This window comes from Emydura macquarii, unplaced genomic scaffold (assembly GCF_026122565.2).
Source record: "Emydura macquarii macquarii isolate MOO-44397 ecotype Brisbane River unplaced genomic scaffold, CSIRO-AGI_Emac_v2 contig_67, whole genome shotgun sequence".
NCBI lineage: Eukaryota > Metazoa > Chordata > Testudines > Chelidae > Emydura > Emydura macquarii.
The window spans coordinates 11966724-11986664 of record NW_027130204.1 but is presented as its reverse complement, the minus strand read 5'-3'; the positions used below and the strand labels follow the sequence as shown (position 1 = coordinate 11986664).

The following is a 19941-nucleotide window of genomic DNA, read 5'->3' as shown; positions in this document are numbered from 1 at the left end:
AGACTGACTCTCACTTGTTCCTCTCGGAGGTGACATTTCAGGAGACCACTCCAACAACGTCATGACCTCCCCGGCCAACTCAAAAAGCGACCATATTCTACTAAATACAATGGTGGTGCCTGGGCTAACTTGTGACTCTTGTCATCAGTGTGTCCCCTGTACCGAAAAGTCAACCAAGTGGCTCCTCTCTGTCTTTCCTGCTCTTGCCCCATGAAAAATTACTAGCTTAAAGCAGCGCAAAGTTGTATTTTATTCTAAAAGGTCAAATGGCAAAATAAAAAATATTGTACGGGGAAAGGGAAAGGCCCAGTAACTACTGAGAGTGCTTAAAACCAGAGAACTGAAAAGAGACACTCTAGACAAGTGGTTTCCAATCACTGCTACACAGATACTTCGGCTTCTTCTGATTGGTGCTCTATATTTCCCGCATCCCCACCTTCATGATCTGCTTCTGTGCAGGTCACATCTGCTCAGCTGTTTAATACGCACTTCCTGACAATGGCACATGGGATGCTCACCAATGAGGTATGGAACAGTCCAAGCTCATTTGTGGATGACCTAATTGAATGGAAGGTGGTGGGCACTGGCTCAGAAAGTTGACCAGAGAAGCTATGAACCAATGCTCAGCCTACTGTGTCATGAAATACTTGTACTTCTACTTTTGCCACTGTACAGCAGTTATGTAGGGGAAGATTTTCAAAGGCACAAAGGGCAGTTAGGCACCAAATTCCCATTGAAAGTCAATGGCAGTCAGGGGCCTAAAGCCCATCTGTGCCTTTGAAAATCTCCCCCTTAGTGACTTACAAGCTCCAAAGAATTGCCACAACTTTTCAGTAGCAATTAAGTGCCTTTCTCTCTTTGAGGAGAATTTTATAGGACAGATGAGGAAGAGGAAAAACACATCAGAAAAACCAACCAACCAAGTGGTGGATGGAACCCTAGAATTCCACCTTTTACTTGAAAAAACAAGAGTCCTGTAGCACTTTAAAGACTAACAAATTTAATTTCCACAGGCATAAGTTTTCGTGGACTGTAACCCACATCTGACGAAGTGGGTTACAGGACTCTCGTTGTTTTTGCTGTATACAGACTAACACGGCTACCCCTCTGGAGCTTTTCATAGTTTACTTGGATTTCTGAAAGATAAAATGCACTATATGCATATATTCATTAAAAACTCCATAAAGTACATAAGTAATATATTGTTTGGACTGACCGATGTCATGTTTATTACAATCTGGTTTTTATGTGGAATTGAATACATTAAGGATTTCCCCCCCCACCCGAGATTTACTCAAATCAACTTCTCTATTATTCCTCCGTTTCACATAAAATGAGCTCCTTTAGGAAGAGAAAACACACAAGCTATAATATAGGTCAGGTGAGAAGTAAAACAAGTGGTGCAATAAATCTAACAAGAATCTATGTCTTGGTGGGCAGATAATCTCATTGGATCTGCTTGTTACTCTGAGAGCTGATTTCTCCAATTGGCTGGGGGTAGGTGGTGTCCTTAGACTCACCCTGGAATGATGATCTCAAGAGAAAGGAATCACCACTATTAGTTCCAAGAAGAGGATCAACACACCAGAAAGCATGCTGCTCTCAGTGCTTTTCTTTTTATAATGTGATATATTTATACTCAGGAGAATGCCACTCACGTGCAGTATCTGCTTTGGTCAGGGAGGCCCCTGCTATCACTCAATGTTACAACGGAGGCATAGGGAAGTCTTAGGCTTGCTGAAACCCTCCCACATATCAGCTCTATTCTATAGCCACAAGACCACATGAGTCAAGGAGGGTTGGGGGCAAGAAGAAGATTGATTGTTTTCAAAGTGCTTCTCAAATCCTGATTAAACACCCTTTACACAATAAATACATAAATAACAAACTCCATCTATATATCTCCAAGTTTTTCACAAAGGAGTTCTGTATAGATAGGGAAAGAGTGCCAGAGGAAAAAGTGACTTGCCCAATGTTATCCAGCAAACCCAGGACAAAGAAGGGACTAGAACCCAAGGCCCATGGCCAGCGATTAGATTACCCATTAGAAGATACTGTCTCCCTTACCAACTTACATTTGTCCACAGAGGAGCCTTGCAAAATTCTATTTGTCCAGTAACATATAATTAGTCATTTACATAATCATGTTCCTCCCCCTAGGCTGGGCAAGCAGATTTTGTCCCTGGGCGTTCGTTATAATTTTACACGGCAACCGTAGCTTCCAGGTGGATTTTACATAAAATGGTGCTTTATTTTAGCTCATCGCTTTTCCAGCCTCTGCCCCTCATTCTGCGTCTCAGACTGCAGTCTCCTTAGGGTGCAGCTCATGTGGCTCTCTTATGATCTATTAAGTGTAATGTACATTTATGGCACTATATAAAGGTTTTAAATGACAATGAAAACACAATCAGAAAGGGGCACTGCCCTCAAGCTGGGTGCAGCCCAGCTCCGCAGGGCATGGAAAAGGAACATTCCAATAGTCACTATACGGGACCACTGGTTGTGGTTAAACACTGGGTTGGGAAACAAGAGACCTACAGTGTATTCCTGCATCTGTCTGTGCGACCTTGGGCAAATCACTGCCTCTCTCTGCTCCTGTTTCTGCTCCCAGCTTTTATGTGACTTGTCTATTTAGATGGTGAGCTTTTTGGAACAGGGACTGTCTCTTACGTCTGTACAGTGACTAATACGCACACTGGGGTGATCCCAATCGCAGTTGAGATCTAGAGACATAATAATAGTAATATGTAACAACCTCTGTTCTCATCCCCAAGGAGGGGACTTGAGAAAAGCAGCTGGAGCAGAAAGCAGAAACACAGGTTAGAAGGAAGAGCTCCAGTGACTGGACAGACTCATTTTGACAGTAGCACAGAGTGCGGGGGAGAGAGCCTCTGTTGTCGCAAGCAGCCCCAGGCTGGGCTATATGAAACACTCTATAGGTGCCAAGTACTATTATTAGTAGCAACATAAACTGTCACCTGGCTGGGAGGAAAAGGGAGATGTACACACTGCTTCTGCAGACCTCTCCTTTTTGGGCCCAGAGGAGATGATAGCACAAGACACCACACATCCCATTTGCAGCAGCTAATGACTATATGCAAGCGTTTCATATAGGATATCTGCAATTCACCCTCTCTCTCTTTGGCACCTGCTGAGAGACTGAAAACTACTGCGTGCTGCATTGCAACTTTCCAAATGTTTGGGGTTTTTTGAAAAAAAAAAAATTAAGAAAAAAATCCCACAGGGGAAGGAGGAATGGAAGGCCTGACCAGCTATAGAGTTGGTCAGAATTTTTTGATTAAAAAAGAAATGGCCAAAAAAAATCAAAAATTTCAAAACAGCACCGACACTTAAAAACTTTATTACTTCCTTCCCCCTCAATAATTTCTAATTGTTCATTATTTCTGTTTCCGTAAAACCTAGAGGCCCAGGCCAAGGCTGGGAGTCCACTACGCAATGCACTGTGCAAACAGACAGTAAGAAACAATCCTCACTCCAAAAAGCTTACAACCCAAACAGAAAGGACAAGGGTGGGAATAGAAAGAGGCAAAGAAAGGTGAAGTAACCTGCCTACAGTTAGGTTTCCCAAGTGACTTGGATGTGTTTTGAAAGTTTTACTTGACTTCAGCAGGTGAGGGCAGAATGTTTTCTAGAGCTGTTTGTTTGTGGAACATCGGGGAATGTTTCTAGGTGCGCATAGTGTCTCAGAAGTATTCCAAACACCAGCCTTTTCTACTTTAGATAGACCAACTGATACAAAAGTTAAATGATGTGCTTAAGACCACGCAGCAAATCAGTGCCGAGCAAGGTCTAGTAACAGAACCCTGCCATCCCGATTCCAAGCCTTCTGCTCTGACTAGCAGAAAATATTTCCTTTAAATAAATAAATACATTTAAAATGTACAATTCTAAATACTGAAAATAAAATGCTAGTACTAATATAACTCTTTTCATGGCTTGCACTAATTGCCCTCTTTTTTCCTCCTTGTTACTACCACATATTTGTTCCCTATTTCAGAATGGCTGGGATTTTTTCCATAGATTCCTAGCTCAAAACATGTGCTTCTAAACTCTTGAATGTAATTAATCAACACAAATCATCAGCTAAAACCTACCCAACCTAAAGAAAGAGCATGAAATATTTGCCTTACTACAATATCAACATATTAATAAAGAGACAATCTGGTGTAGGCTTTCAGGATTTTTCCTCTTTTGATGAGAGTTAGGCAAATTGTCAGGGAAAATTACGTTAAAAAACTGCAAACTAGACAAACCAATATACCTCCAGCTATGAAATTCCTACCTTTGAATTAGATTCAACCATAACATTTAAAGCATTGATTATACCTAAACGCCCCACATGAAAGCAATTAAGAGAAGTTGGAGCATTAAGAAACATACCACTAATTCGTCAAGAAAATGAAAGAAAGAGCATGAATGGCAAGATCCTGCCACCCGCACTAGAGCAATTGTTCACACTAGTAACCCCATGGGTTAATGCAGTGGTTCCCAACTGGTGGCCCGGGGAGGGGTCTTTCAAAGTGACTGGCTGCAGAAGGGATCCTGTCTAAGGATCCAGACGGAGCATGTTCCTGTGGGGCTACAAGACCAGTGCAGGCTCCATGCTGCATCCAAGGGGACAGAAGATCAGCGTTTCCCTCCCCGTCTGTAGCAGGGAGCACGGCAAAGCACTGCGCCTGGGTCCATAGGCACTGGGTCCCTGCTGGAGCCAGAGGGAGGGGAGCACTGCTGCAGCCAGGGGGATGGGAGATCAGCAAGGAGCAGCCTCCTCGCTAGGAGGCTCAGGGGGCTGCTGGCTGAGCAGCCAGGACCCACCATGCTTGAGGAGGAGCAGGACTGTACAAATCATTGCCTTCTGGTATGGCCTGCACTTAGCAGGGCACCCACCTTGACTTAGCTGCCAGGCCATGTGCTTCAGCGTATAGTGACAGTCACTCATCTACACTAGTGCTTTGTCTGTCTGTAATTTGGAGGTGTAAAATAGTGAATGTAAAAATGAGCACAGTAGCATCAAAATGTTTACTTTAAATATGCAGTGATTTGTGGTTCTTAATGGTGTGTACATCAATACGTTTTTATGAGAGGATAGACTGATGGCCCTTCAAGGTTGTAACAATGATATTTGTGGCCCTCGAGCCAAAAAGATTGGGAACCTCTGAGTTAACGAGACCAGTCTTATAAATAAGGTTTGCAAGTTCAGATCCAAAACCAAGCCTCTAAGGGTGTGTCTACACTGCAATTAGACACACACAGCTGACCCGTGCCAGCTGACTCCGCTCATGGGGAGCTCAGGGGGAGCTCAGGCTCAGGGGCTGTTTAATTGCAGTGTAGCCCTTTGGACTGTGGCCGAGCGCTGGGACCCTCCCACCTTCCAGGGTCCTAGAGCCTGGGTTCCAGCCCGAACACCTACAGTGCAATTCAACAGCCCCGGAGCCTCTTAGCCCAAGCCCCACAAACTCAAGTCAGCTGGGACAGGCCAGCTGTGGGTTTTTAATTGCAGTGTGGACAGACTATGAGCCTCAAACTTACTCCTGAGTTGTGACACGAACAGAACAGAATGCCCCTGCTCTTTCATTAGGATCTATTACCATAATTTATCAGTTGGATGCTGTCACAGAACTCCCATTACAGCTGATCAGACAAGAAAACCAGACATGGATGCATGCAAGGGATCTTTAACTCTAAGAGGATGATTTTCTAATGGTTACTGGCAGATGCCTTTGGCTCTTCATCAGGGCTCCTATCACTATTATTAACATTGCTTAATCTCTCTAACCTGCTCCGTCATTGCACAGATTTTAAATAATGACAGGTCTACCATGGGAGGAGCTGGGGGGGGAGGAGAGGGAGGTAACTTTGAGTACAGATACGTGGATTAGCCAATATGGTGGAGCACCAGAGTCTCTGTGACATCAAGACCCCTTGGAAAAGGGTCCTCTGTTCTTTACAAACAACTTTTACCTCAGACCTGACAAACTCACGACATCAGATATGTATTACAGGATATTTATCCATAAAGAGTAACAGGTAAGGTATCTACAGAAAGCTCGTAACTTGTCAGGATTCATAATCATTGTGAGACGTATGTATGGATAACACTGAAAGTATAATGTCATTATATTGAAAGTGTGCTTTATGGACTTGGAGTAAAAATTAGTCCCCCAGGAATAATGTGTCATGCTGATGGCCCATTTGGGCAGGGGGGAATTGTCACCCCACTGTTTGGCCCCGGATGCAATGCAAGGCTCAGGTGGTTATCCTTGTGCAATACTCAGACTTTCAATGGGAAACCATCAGAGGCAACAGCAAACAATCAAAACCACTGGAAGGTAAAAAAGGAACTTAGCAAGAGTGAGTTTCACCCTCTGTGAATGGAAACAAAAGGCTGTTTTCAGTTTTAACAAAGAGGAGGGAGTAGGCCACTGAATCCTTTCACCGAGGAGACATCTTGAGGAGCAAGGTGTTCTCATGAAAAATTGGACCCTGGTTCTCGAGAAACCAGCCAGCTCTGTAACAGACTGAACTTGCAGGGGGAAACCTACTTTATTAGACAGGAAAGACAACTATTAATAAGTATAAACCTGGGTTTGCCTTTTACGGTTTTGTTTCGTATTGTAACCATTTGTTTCCACCACTCGCTCTTGTTCCTAGTTAAATCTTTATTGTTTTTTAAATAAACTTCCTTTTGTTTCTTTTTTTTAATAGGTGCTCACAGGCACTGTGTGGTTTACAGGTGCAATGGTTTGAGGTAAAGCAGTAAACTGGAGTATGCTGCACCTCGGGGAGCAGAGGATCTCTGTGAGTAGCCAAAGTCAGGGGCTGGCTATCACAAAGGAATTATTCAAAAGGAATCGGGAACCAGGGTGCACCTACTGTTAACCTGCAAGGCGAAGGTAGGGCTGGCATAGACCAGAGGAGAGTGCACGAGTGGCTGAAAGGCTGGTGGTATCAGGGATCTGACATCCAGCCAGACACAGGCAAGAGTCCCTGAGGGCAGGAGGTTACAAGGTAACCCATAGTCCTGGTTGCCCTGAGAACTGTCACCATTTTATCAGGAGGCAAACTGATACAAAAAGAAGTTAAGCAACTTGCTGAAGGTCATGGAGTTAATTGGTAGGAGAGCCTGGAATAGAATTCAAGTCATCGAATTCCCTGTTCTGTGCTATTGTTCAGGCTCAACATCACTGCTTCTCTCCTTTAGGGCTCACCTCTGCCAAATGCTAAATACCTCCTGCAAGGTGCCATGTGCTCCCAACACCCAGTGACTTCCAGAGCAGCAATCAGGTCACACAGGCATTGTTCAGTGCCTTTCAGGGCCAGGCACCTCATTAGTATCTGAGCCAATCCACCCCCTTTCTATCTTGCTGGTGCTCATATCACAGTTCACGTTACTACTGCTTGGCACTTAAAATAGCACTTTAGATTTTCAAAGCACTGTACAGGCATTAACTTAAAACTAACTCCATGTATGTACTGGTATCAAAAGCAAGACCAGCCCTCACCCAGCCACAGCTAGCAACAATATAGAGTTTCTTTTGCAATCCAAAGGAAAAGGTTTTTAGCAGAAATGTGAAGACTTAGACAGACTCTGTGTAAAGGTACGTCTGATCAGTGACAGAGCAGATTAGAGACTTCCAGCCAGGAGTTAATAATGACAAAATTAAGGCTTGATGGAGAAACAAAGGAATCTGCATTATATATTGCTTCTAAGAAATTAGCAAGTACCTAGTGTGGTATCCCTGAAAAATCCCAAGTGCTTTTCTCCTCTTCCTTTTTATAGTAGGCCTGTGAGAGTACTACTGCCACAGTACTGCAGCCAGAGACAAAACATGGCGTCCAGACTCTCCTCTGTGCACGTGAGCTACTTAGATGGGGAATCAAAATCTACGTGGAAACACACCCAGGCACTTTTCTAACTTCTTCAAAAAGAGAGAGGGAAAGTTTTACCTTTAGACTGGTCAGCATTTAGGAAGAAACTACTTGTTTGATTTGAGTCACTCGCCGGACACTGCTGGCAAGACGTGTAACTTGACAACAAATGGATCTTGTAGAGCAAATTGCTCGCGCTCTCTCTGTAAAAAAAAATTAAGAGGAAAAGCAGATTTTTCACACAAAGTAAAAAATAAATCTTTGCTGGAGAAAAGTGACAGAAAGCTAGAGTTGTTCTCTCAGAGGGGAGACATCTGTTTGGGAACAGATTACACTTCATCTTCATATGCAGATAATCTATGTTTTTCATTGAACAACTCATTGTGCAGCAAGCACTTTTGCATGAACTGAGAGAAACTTTGATTTATCCAGCTTGCCAGGTTTTGTTTAAGAAAAACAGAAAGTAATCTCTCGCCTGTGAAGATGATAGTCACTATGACAGGGAAAGGCCGGTATTTTTAGCTGAATATACAAAGCCCTTGCTGTCTGTCTCTCTATCCCTCTCTCTCCTCCGCCCCACCAACCCAGCTTTAGAATTATCTCACACAACAGTGGCTGGAGCAGCAGCCACTGCCCTTTGACCTGCCTTTAAGTTCTTTACTAGCTATGGATGAGTTACTGGATTCCTTACTAACAGTGTGTGTCTGCGCACGCACGCACGCGCACACACACACACACACACACACACACACACACACACACCACGTGTCTGTGTGCATGCACATCTGTGTTTCCACTTTACACAACACTTGGAAAATAAAAATAACTGAGTGAGGTGGCAAAGGCGGCTTTTAAATGAACTCCCCCCACCCCCCAAAAAAACCAACCAAACAAACTAGCTTACAGGAAATAGCTTCAACTCAGCAACCCTTAGAAATCATGAGTATGAGTTAGTGCATGTTAGTTAATTCAAAACATCTTCACAGTCCACAATGTTGATTTCATATTCAGAGGTCACCATTAAAATTTGCACAGTTTTTACTTTTCACAAGATTGATGCTACCAGAGTATTTTCAGTATTTAGTATAAGGAATACCACTGTAATGTTAATTACCTGCAAACAGCAATTGCACAGATTTTAGTGGGGAGCACTAAAGGTCATGCAAGGTTTTAGCCAATTCATGCATACCCAGGTCACTTATACGTCATGTTATGTTGAAAACCCTTTTTATGCACCAAGACAAACTAAATTAGATCCATTCAACATGGAGCTTAATAATTACTAGTTATAGGGAAGAGAAAGAATCAGAGAATTGGACTAAAGATGACAAAATGATGTTGCACCTAGCTAATGTGGTGACAAAGAAACAGTATAGTTTGCCCTAAAACTACAAGTAGGCCACAAAGCCCTGACTGACAGTGCTGCATGTTCGCAATGTCATATCAATCAAGACAGAAGAAGTAATGTCTAACGTCTTCCAATTGAACAGAGATAGAGAAGGGGAGAGTTTAATTAATTGAAGCTTGGGTACTTCATCTATGGTCTGAAGGCCACTCTCTCATGTACCACAACTGATTGAGAACACCACAGGAGAAGCAGGGGGTTGATGATTATTGAGGAATTTTTAACTTCAGCACCAATGTGAACACGAAAACAAATGGAGATGAACTGGCCATCAGGAAGTTTAAACTTGAAAATAGACGAAGGATTCTAACCATCAGAGGAGTGAAGCCTTCCAATGGAGCAGTGTGGGCAGGAAACTGAGCTGGCTTCAAAACTGAGCTTGATAAATTTATGGAGGGGATGGTATGATGGGACAGCCTAATCTGGCAATTTACTGATCTTTGGCTACTAGCGGTAAATATGCCCAAAGGCCTGTGATTGGATCTAAGATGGAGTGGGTTCTGAGTTACTACAGAGAATTCTTTCTGGGTGTCTGGCTGGTGAGTCTTGCCCACATGCTCAGGGTTTAGCTGATCGCCATATTTGGGGTCAGGAAGGAATTTTCCCCCAGGGCAGATTGGCAGAGGCCTTGGGAGTTTTTCACCTTCCTCTGCAGCATGGATCACAGGTCACTAGCTGGTGGATTCTCTGTACCCTGAAGTCTTTAAACCATGATTTGAAGACTTCATTAACTCAGTCATAGATTAGGGGTCTATTACAGGAGTGGGCAGGTGAGGTTCTGTGGCCTGCATTGTGCAGGAGCTCAGACTAGATGATCAAAATAGTCTCTTCTGGCCTTAAAGTCTGAGAGTCTAATTAGATGGAGAGAGAGATCAGAAGGGGGTTGTTCTCTTATGAACTGATCCATAGAAGAGAAGGATGACAATTTTCCTTTCCTACTTCTTAGAATGTTTACCAATATTTTAGCTGGGCGATGAAAAAGCCAAGCAGTAGTGGGGGAAACCAGATGCTTCTCTAGGAGAATCAATGGTTTGGGAGTACTTTAAAGGAGAAACGGACCTAAACCCAAAGCCCAAACTCCACTGTTCCCCAAACTTTAGATATTTGTATCTGGAGGTACTTCAGAATTTGAGTTCTGTGTCTTCGCCCTCTCTCACCAAGGCAAAACCCAAATTCTGCCACTCCTGAATTCTGGGTGACAGAACAAGAGTGTCCCCTCCTTGCCCCCTACTGGATCAAGCACAGATCTACTTTAAAAACCCTGCAAAGTGCAAACATCCATAAAAATCAGGAGATGCACAAGAACCAACCACTGATCTTAATCTCCACTTGAGGTGAGAGAAAACACCCTCATCTTTAATTTACAACAGATGAGTCAAACCAGGATGTTACACCAGCAGAGCTCTTCATTTTAATTGGCTATATTACCACTGTTTATATTAGAATTAAAAAAAACAAGGCATTGAGGCATATTGGAATGAGCATGGGGTGGAAGCTAGAACCTCCCTATCCCAAAGTCCTACTTCTTCTGGAGACATGACCAAGTCAATCAACCTTTCTGCCTCAGTCTTCCCCTCTATGAAATGGGGGTGATAATCCTTATCACATTGGGACGCTGGAAGGAATAATTAACAAACATCTGCAAAGTACTTTTAAAATATCAAACGTTATATAAATGCTGAATATTTCCATTATAATTAGTGAAAATGCTAGCAATGGTTTAATTTTAATACAGGAGAATGTACAACTACGTTTTCTTCCCTGCCCCCGCACCAAACATGCACAACAGTCAAAGAAAATCCTGGCCAGAGCAAAGCAAAACATCTCTTCCTGCTCTCCCAAGCAGGGTGGAGGAAATGATGTGCACACATGTGCGGTGAGAGGTGGTGGTGAGGGGGGAATGAAGAAATTTTGCTTTCCAAGGGCTAGATTGGTTTACCACATTGAGCTGAGTCCTGGACAGCACAGCTGCAAGTTATAAATGTCCAGGCAGGCAAACATGAGTGTCATCCCTTCCAGTCTGCCAAAATTCCAAGCAATTAGAACAGCTAGCATTTGCAGCTCTTTCGCAGGTTGCCTAGATGGAGACTTAGCAGCAGGGAAGAACGGAGGGAGGGAGCGTTGTTGTAAGAAAATATGTTAAATCAATTTTATTTCCACTGCTGAATATTATTTAGCTCTCTCCCCAGCCTTTATGAAAACGTTTGCCTTACATTGTAATGTCTTTGCCAGAAATCAATATCCTCTTATCCTCGCTAACTAGTAGCCAATGACATCACCTTTGTTTCTTACTTGTCTTATTTCAGACAACTCATAGTGTTCGACTTAGACACCAGAGATGAATACACCTATTTAGGCTGGTTGCCAACAGCTTTTAAATCAAATTCTGTGTCTTTCAAACGGACTTTTCCACTGAGCAGTGGAGGGGTCATTCCAGGACCTCTTTAAAAAAAATAGTTCATGATTAGAATATGGAGCATTTTAAATTGATCCACCAGGATGGCTAGTGAAGGGTTCTGAGCCTCAAGAGATGTTGGAGGAAGGAAAGGACAAAGCAAGAGATACATAGAGTATAAATGATGGGAACATCAATTAATATTTGTATGGTAGTAATGCCTAGAGTCCCTGAATGTGCTAGGTGCCATATTTACCTGTAACACTGGGCAGCCAGTTAACAGCTCACAAACTGAATGGACAACAGAAATGGTGGAAGGGGAAACAGAGGCACAGAAAGGTGAAATGGTCACAAGGTCAACGACAAAGCCAGGAATCAAACCTGCGTGTCCTATGTCCCTCCCAATCCCATGCCCTAATCACCAAACCACCCCAGTGCCTCAGTCAGTCAGTCATTCAATAGTCCCTCAGCTCCAGCATTTCTGACTCCAATGCAAAGATCAGAGTAAGTTCCCTAGAAATGGGGGTTACAAATTTTATAAAAGCTTCTAATTTTCTCACTGCTACAAATCTTCCCAAAGCATGAACAACTTTCTAGATCAAATATGTAATATAATGGTATATCCTCTTCGTATTTCCATCTTGCATATGCACTACATTTTCTGTCATGTAAACAAAATGTTAATAACAAGCAACCATTCTAATTCTCTGCAACTGCACCCTAGGTATGGCTACATTAAGGAGGCTATACCAGCATAACGACGTAGATAGAAGGAGTTTTTCCATCAGTACAGGAGCACCACCACCCCAAACGACAGCAGCTAGGTCAATAGAAGGATTCTTCCAGCAACCTATCCGTGTCTACATTGGGGGTTAGGTTGGCATAGCTACTATGCTCAGGGCTGTGGATTTGTCACACCTGCCTGAAGTAGCTAAAACAACCTTAATTTTAAGTGTATACTAGACCTCCATTTAAAGCTTATCCTCCCAGAGCTTTGAAGATGGGATTATTCCAACACCCATCAGCTGGGTAGCATCTGAAAACAACTCCAGACTGTTGGGAAAAGTCTGACTCAGGATAAACTGGGGAGGCTTTACCACAGAGCAGTGCAACCCTGGGTGCCTCTTTGAGCATCAGGCTCCACCATTCGACAAGCACTGCCCGGAAATGATATCTATGTGCCAAAGACGAAAGTTATGACACTGCCTCAGCCACTGCCACTGATCCTCTTTGGAAAGGGATAATGCAAAAATGTCATTGTCTGAAAAGCACAGGGATTCTACAATGAAAATAACAGCTTTTAATGATCAGGCAGACGAAATCCCAAAATCCCAGTTGACCCAATATCTTGCTTCCGGGAGGCACATACCACACACATCTTGGTATATGTCCCTTGGATTAGTCCAATCAGTGATAGAAAGCCTGTATGGTTAAAAAGTGTGGAGGGGGGGGAGGGGGCTCTTTCATCATCAGCACCCCTAGATAAACAAATTCTCACCTAAAACACCAGTGACCAGCTACATAAACACAGCCCAATTTAAGGCCAAAACAGCAAGTTGCCAGGCATCTGAGAGGGCGATAGTGTTTTTTGTTGACAGGAGTTTTTTTTGGCATAAAACCCACCTCACTTTTAACACACAATTGTCCTGTGAAGACTGCACAAGTCCCACTAAGCACTGCTCTATGTTACCCCCCACACTACGTTACAGCACTGCAGTTTGACCCACACGCTATACAGGCTGCGTGTTAGCCACGCCCACTCAGGGCGGTGCTCTGTCTCCCTTTAGTGGTGGCTGGGCCACGTACACAGGTTGACAACCCTGCTGTAGTTTTGGTGAAAGGCTTTTAGGTCACGCAACAGACGCTGCTGACCCTTTAAGATCCTAGAGGACTTGGTTTTGATTCCTGCTGCCGACAACCCACTCAGGAGTGCAGTGTTATATGCACACTGGCCACCCTAATTGAACATCCAACCCTTGGCCCAAGCAGAGACAGAGCAAGAGTAGACATGATCAACAAACACAGGCTGCCCTGAAGTACATCATAAGTCAGTCTATTTATATAATTGCCTCTTCTCTTACACTCCTTTCTTGGAGTAAAATACATCAGTATTTCATCATCCAGATGCTGGAAAGGAAATGTCTGCTTGCTGCTGTTGGAAGTGTCCCCTGCATTTTCCTCCCAAAGGGATTTAGTATTATGGTCTAATACTTTCTTCTAAATGGGCAAGTGCCAATTTCTATTCTGTTAAGAATAGTACATTTTATATTTGTAATGATTGGTTGGTAAAAAAAAAAACAACAGGCTTGTTCATGAAACACCAAGGTTGGTAGTACAAAACAGTGAAGCAAGAAGTTGCTTATATCAAAGCTGGATGGTCCTTCTGGTTTTATATTATACCTCTTCAAAACTGTAAAGCTACCTCTATGGGGAGAGATCCATCATTCAAACAATAGCCTGAAATAAACCACAATCTGATGACTGTCATAGCCCCTTTGACACCGCTGCCTACCATCGCCCAGCATTTACACACTAATCAGTTTAGTCTTCCCACTTGGATGCGTGTGAGGCAGCTGTTTCTAATGGCTTGTATTTTCTTAAAGCCTCATAGAGCAGACAGCCAGGGCTCTACGATTTCCTCTGCTCTCCCAGCACAGACTGCCCCAAAGGAGAAACAAAACAACAAGAAAGAGGGCAAGGGGGGGGAAAAAAAAAAAAAAAAAGACATTCATTTTCATGCTTCCTGAATCATGGAAAATCTCAGCTCATTTCTAGTTAATGCTCAATTGTTCTTTTCCAGCCTTTTAAATAAAAGCCTTTCTACAAATCTGACAGTTATCTATTACTAAAGTTAAAACTCAATCGCTGGTATCTTCACAAATAGCACAGGCCTTTTTTTTATTTTTAAGTTACGCCAAATACTTAAACTCTTTCTTTAACATATTCAATTTTAAAAACCTCTTGTCAGCAGCTGAAGTAGATGCACTTGAAGTATATGTGTCACTCTTATTTGTAACTTTGTTTTATAAATAAATTATATAAATAGGCTTCTTTGATTGCTCAGAGCATCCAGCATTAAGTACTGGGGCATAGCTTTAGGCATAATTGTACTACTGAATTCATCAGCTGCCTAATTATCATTCATTTTGCATCTATTTCTGCTAATTAAAAAGAGAAAAACTCGTAACAACTTTTACATAAATACTATATTTGTTCTCTGTTCAGACATGAGGTTAATTTACCAGTGATTAACAGATTATCTAATTTTATAGCTGTCATTCTGCAGAGACCAGTACCCACAGCCCTAGCAAACGGAAACAAAGCAGGAAAACTGAAGTTCTCTCTCCCGCCATAGCCCCCCCCTCCCCCTCCCCCCCTTTATAGCCTACCTAATCGTAGTCATACTCATTTGTTGCATCATTTCCAGTTTTGGACTGTTACTGGACCATCACCAGGGATAGACTCCAGGAGCATGAACCTCCACATGCTGAGCAAAAGACAACTCACGCTGACTTCAACGGCAGTTGGATCAAGCCCGAAAGATGTGTCTACACAGCAACTGAATAACCGTGGCTGGCCCAGATCATTTGATTCAAGCTGGGGCTGTAAAATGCTGGGTAGACATTCAGGCTCGACCTGAAGCCCAAGCTCCAAGACCCTACGAGAGCGCAGCCCAGGCTGCAGATTGAGCCTGAAAGTCTACACAGCAATTTTTAGCCTGGCAGTCTGAGCCTGAGTTAGCTGACCCTGGCCATCTGTGGACATGCCATGGGTCTTTTATTCCAGTCTACCCTAAGCGGCCAAGCAGTAGTAATCTCCTCTCTACTGTGTATCAGTGAGAGATCGTGACACAAACACTGGGCTTTTGGAGCAGGGTCTCTTTCTTTCTTTGTGTATATTTGTAACTTGGCTTAGCAGTTCCAGTTCAAACCTAGGCTGCCCTACAGTTGAGGCCTAGGATGATATTGGAATACAAATTAACAACAAATGAAAAATTGCTCTCCTTTGGAAATACGGCAGATTGCTTTCTTGATTTAGCTGAAATATTTACTATTTCTAATTGAAAATAATGTGATAAGCCATAAGGTTAAGTATATTTTATTCATCTGGCACCCATTCATGGCCACTTGCATTTAAAGATTATATAGCGTAATTGTGACTTTACTCAATGACAAGAGCAGCAGAAAGGAAATTTTGGACATAAGTAACAAGGATTTTTGGTTTCTGTCACTACTCCTTTTCTGAGAGTGTAAATGATAAAATTATGTAAATGAATACATTACAAATAACTGACAGTTATAGAAGATACACACATTTATTACTGGCTTTGTTATAATAACTGCATATAATCTGTGCAGGGAGGGGGATTAGCTGATCTTTTGATGTCCCTTTCAACCTTACATTTCTATGATTCTGTAACAATTATAAATTGAGATATTTGAACTTACATGTAATTGATCAGAAGTAATAATTTCATGAACATTTTATTACAATAATCCTTAATGGACAGAGATCATATTTAATATTATATAATTTGAAACTGAATAATAGTATTGTTAGAAGTTATTACGCATGGCGAATGGAACAATTTTTGCCTCAGGAATTTTTTCAGTAACATTTTATACCATAAGATATTCATAAACCCCCTTTTATATTTTTATTACTAAATTCAAACTATAACATTTTTTAAACAACCAAGCAAAACCAGAAGCTTGTCAATGAGACAATAAAATACATTCAACGTTGAGTGGGGTCCTTCTCTCACTAGCTTTTGCAGACTACAGAGAAAGGAAGGGAGAAAGAGAGAGAAGCACAAACATCTGGAATATCCTCCTTTTTTTTAAATCAAGAAACCTTCTTAAAACCCTTTCACTTCACTGTTCATCTCTCAAATCCAGTCTGCTCCCACTTTCCACCTCATCTTTTATAGTTTCTATTTTAGCTACCTGAGATAAACTGTAAACTCCTCAGGGCAATGACTGGGTTTTTCTTTTGAGATTGTATAATCTAAATTTGAAATTCTGGCTCTGTTGAAGTCAATGGCAAAACTATACTGACTTCAACTGGGCCAAGATTTCACCCTCAGCACTGTACTCTGTAAATAGTCACACTTTCTCCTCTTTTCACGTGATTTACAAGTGACAAAGCCATTCCCGGGTTATGCTCATCTTTCCAAAAATGGTAAAAGAAACCCCCAAAACTTTATAGTATCCCACACAGAGTCACCTATGTTCAAGTCACTTTGTTTCCCTCCGCATTTTCCCCTTTGAAGTCTGTTAGTTACTGTGGAACAGTCGGGGGGGGACTGGCGGGGGCATTTGACCCAGCTTTAGCAACATTTGCAGGTGTAGCACAAACTCTGTTTCCATAATAATTTGTAATTTATGCTATGGTTTGTGAAAGAAAAGAACATGTGACTGGCGGGTGGAGAGCATGCATACACCAGCTCCTACACATTCAGTGGGAGGAAGCACAGAGGAGAAATCAGAAAGATGCCAGGGTTGCAAGGGTTAATATATCCAACTCCTTATTTAGATAGACTGAGAACCAACAACGCTCTTGGCAACATTTGGAGGCAGTCTGTGAAAGGCACAGGCATCCATAACCTCTTTTTACATTCCCCTTTTCAAAGCACATTTCATGTTTTAATCATTCGGTTTTTAAATTGAATTCACTTCCAAAATATCCCCTCACTCCCAGTGCCTCCTCCCCTGCCTAGGGTGACCAGATGTCCTGATTTTATAGGAACAGTCCTGATATTTGGGGCTTATTCTTATATAGGTGCCTATTTCCCCCCCACTCCCTGACTCGATTTTTCACACTTGCTAGCTTGGTCACAATACCCCGGCCACACGTGCACACACACACGCTATACTGGCGCGCAGCCCTTTATTGCCTGGTTAATATGGTTCAGACACCAGGGCAGGCCTGAGCAGCATAATTACAGATCTAGCTGTATATGATCACTCCCAGTGATAGGAGATAATCATTGTTGCCAAATCAAATTTGTGAAAAGTACGATTTACAGCAGATGAATCGAAAAGGCCCCCGTCTGGGGTTGCCGTTCATTCTGCCCATTGGCTTCAGCAAGAAGCCAAGGTTAATGACACAGAGCGCTCTGCACAAGACTGAACTAATCCTCATCCAACGATTCCAGCATTAGCCTTCCCCTGCAAAAGCAGCACGGTCAGATTATGAAACAGATAATGGCTATAACTATCACTGCTATGATCTAAGGAGATATCAGCTGACAATACATTGGTCATCTTGCAGATTCCTTTGCAGCTTCTAACAGCTCTCTTTAGGCATGTCAACACTGCAATTAAAAAACACTGGCTGGCCCGTGCCAGCTGACTCCGGTTCTTCGGGCCCAGGCTAAGGGGCTATTTAATTTCAGGGTATTGAATATCTCGGGGTTCTAGAGCCCAGGCTCTTGCCTGAGCCCAAAGGTCTACACTGCAATTGAACAACCCTCAACCCATGCCCCGTGAGCTAGAGTCAGCTGGCACAAGCCAGGCACGGGCTTTTAACTGCAGTGTAGACATACCCTTTGTGTTATGCTTATCCTGTTGACCTCTTAGCTTCTTCGTGCCAATATGCTTGGAACAACCTCTAACTTCTGTGTTCCAAATACCTTCCTATTCCTCTAAACGAGTCCTTAAAAATTTCTTTTTTAAAATCAGCAAATTTCTTTTTGCAAACCCTTCACAAACTGAAATCACTGACACGTCAGATCCATTATCTTGTGCATTTTTTCTGAATGCTATTATAAAAGAACTTGGGGCAGAAAATTGACCTTTTACATGCCTTAAGTCACTTCATACACTTCCCTCCCCTCCTCCCCGCCATTTTAGAATTTCAGAAAAGGATTCACGTGCAAAATTCTCCCACCAGATCCTCTTATTAGTTCTCACTGTTCATATTGTGTCAGAGAAGCCAGATAGGATTTCTGCTTTCCCTCACTGTGCAGCACACTTTTTGGCATTTTATTTATACACTAAGAATCAAAAGAGGAATCAGAGTAAAACTTGTATGGATTTTGTTTTGCCATAAAATTGCTAGTGGGCCAAATGCACATTTTCTGTGCATTGCCGCTTGCTTTTCATAAGTTCAAGCACCATCATGCTAGACAACAGAGAAACACTTTCATTTAATAAGTGGACAGTCTTGTCTTGAAGTATCTTTAATAAAAAGAAACCTGTTTCCTCTACACTTTGTCTCAATATCCAAAATACCATAGTTCCTTTTTATTCAAGTAAAAAGCATTGGCACTCCCAGAAGTCACTCTTCCAACTGATTTTTAAGTTTCCTGGGCAGCACAGGGTACCACAAATATTTAAGCAAAACTTGCAACCCCCTTGGGTAGTCATATGTTAAAAAGTCCTATATTTACCTCTGTACTTCAAGCAGCACCGAAGTTCCCTGTACAATATGCAATACTCCATGGTTTGTTTGAGATGAGACATGGTCTATATTTAGAACTCCTGGTACTGGTACAGGGTGGTTAGGCAATGCACGCTGAAACTGTTCCTGTAGCAGGATTCTCTACTGCAGTGTAAGGATGGGTCATTTAGGATGATTTTCATCCCCAGTGTGTAAAAAAAAATTAAAAGACTGGAAGTTAAAAAGGTCCCTTATACGGATGATTGATAGGACATAGTAACCAAAGGCCAACTGAAGCATAGCATTGCTGTCAGAATCTGCACAGCAGTGCCACTGCTACTGTATTAATGTACTGAATTGTTTAGCCAAGGAAAGTGGTGGGGGGAAAGGGTAGTGAGGATAGGAAATTTACCAGAATCAGATTTATAATCAAGGCTAACTACTGCCGTATATACACAAAGCTTAAACCGATACACTTTGTATAAGGTTAGAAGAAAGAGGGGAAAATAAAAAAAAAAGCATCCAGTGAAGATCACGTAAGAGTCAGTGCAAGTGCAAATTCTCTCTCTCTCACACACACACACACACACACACACACACACACACACACACACACACACACACACACACACACACACACACACACACACACACACACGGGAGAATTTTCCTCTTCCTTGTCTTGTTTTTATGTTTTCCTGGAACCTAGATTTACCATGAAACAGTTACAAAAATGTCTGGGGGAGGAAGAGAGCCAGCCCCGCGCACCAATTATTCTGACTCTGAGTTTACAAAATGTAAACAGAGGGGTCAGGTTGTCAAAGCAAGTGCAGGATACTTGCGTTCCAATCAGTCCGGCTGCTAAGGA

At 42.4% G+C, this 19941-nt stretch overlaps 1 protein-coding gene across 12 annotated transcripts in view; it reads right to left on the bottom strand.

The window, feature by feature from the left end:
• The window catches only part of ZMIZ1 (zinc finger MIZ-type containing 1), a 482416-nt gene that overhangs the window by 369602 nt on the left and 92873 nt on the right, over positions 1-19941 (bottom strand). For 11 of the 12 annotated variants that reach the window (XM_067539605.1, XM_067539685.1, XM_067539667.1 and 8 more), the window contains exon 3: positions 7969-8093. The exons of the other annotated variant lie outside the window; for it this stretch is intronic. The gene's annotated coding sequence lies outside the window, so the exon portion shown is untranslated. The remainder of the gene's footprint in view (positions 1-7968; positions 8094-19941) is intronic. 12 annotated transcript variants of the gene reach the window in all.